The following is a 1,699-nucleotide window of genomic DNA, read 5'->3' as shown; positions in this document are numbered from 1 at the left end:
TATATATATATATATATATATATATATATATATGTGTGTGTGTGTGTGTGTGTGTGTGTGTGTGTGTGTGTGTGTGTGTAATTTATTTATTAAAGGCCACTGTACATGTATTAAAGCGTTACTGTTAGTTTCAAAATGTTATCAGATTCAAAAAGATGTTTAATTTTTTCAGTTTCCATGTTTATTAATCTTTTCAGTTTTGTGTAATTTGTTATAAAGATATCATCAGATTCAATAAGAGGTTTCATCTTTTTACTTTCGTTTCTTTGTTTTATTGAGGGTTAAACAATCTTTTTAGTTGAGGGAGATAACCAAAAGTGCCAATATTTCTCATAAAACGTGGGGAGATAACCCAATTTTTTTAATGGGGGTGAGATAACCAAAATGTATCTAATATTCTATGTTGATATGATCTAGATGACTAGTAGTATTTGACAACGTCTGCTTTGAGAAACACTCAAAATCCCGGCGGTATCCGTATGACAGGTCAAACTTGAACAGGGTTTTCGAAGTTTTAAATCCTGGCTATTTTTTATATCGGATGCTCCTACACAATCTTAGCATGCGTCTAAAATGCTACTCATGTCCTCTGTTAACAAACAACTAACAAGCAGCACGTTCCCAAGAATGATAATAAACGTTTGAAGAAATCCAATCTCTTTGCTCATATCGAGACAAAGTACGAAGGCTCTGCCCTTGTCGACGATGTGAACAGCGGTAAAAGCGCTACTTTCCGGCTATTATCATTATTATCCAGGAAGATCGTCCTTACCCAGAAATCCAGGGTTTTTCGCAACAGCATTAGCACTCCACTCGATCCGGACCAATCGCGAGTAAGTACGTATGGATCGTGCCGGATATCCTGGATACGCTGATGGCTACCATCCAGTGACTTAATGTTGTTATGCTAGTGTTCTTGTTTCCAGGTCTACTCCAGACCACATGCATTTATAAAAATTAACACTTAAAAGGGTCACGTTAAGTGGATTCTAATTTGGTGCCGGACCTGCTAGGAGTAGCTGCTAAAACTCTCATAAATCACGCCTTAAAGGAAAGAAAGGTTTTAACGGCCAAGATAGTTCTTAATATATCTAAATACGCGGTTGTCGTGTTTGTACGCCTTTGATCAACGGTTTTCCCTATCAGGCCACCCTCAAGCTAAACATCAACATAAATACGATATGAGCATTAGGACTAATACAGAAGAGAAAAATATATAAATAAAACGGAAAAGAAGGTAAAGCTCAGAAAAAAAGCAAAAGAAAAAAGCACAAAGCAAAACAAAATAAGACAGTAAGTGAATTTAGACGAAAAGGTATGGTGAAACGTCGAAGTGATTAGCTCACATGTCAGATATATTTAACAATCTATATCAAACATATAGATATCAGAGAAAATTATTATATAATGACTAAATTGAATTAAAAGAAAATTTATAACTAGTTCAAATGGTTTGTTTCTTCTGTAAGACGAAGTACATTGCTTTTCAATTACCACGGTGACAGAAAATATATTTTATTACCAAAATGTGCGACCACCCATCGACAGACGGCTACAAACTCTCTCTCTCCCCTCCCCTCTCTCTGTATATATGTGTGTGTATGTGTGTATATATACACATATATGCATGTATGTATTATGTATGCATGTACGTTTCATTGTTCGCATTATATATGTATATATATATATATATATATAT

Source organism: Octopus bimaculoides, chromosome 1, assembly GCF_001194135.2.
Source record: "Octopus bimaculoides isolate UCB-OBI-ISO-001 chromosome 1, ASM119413v2, whole genome shotgun sequence".
NCBI lineage: Eukaryota > Metazoa > Mollusca > Cephalopoda > Octopoda > Octopodidae > Octopus > Octopus bimaculoides.
Note: the sequence above shows the minus strand (reverse complement) of the source record.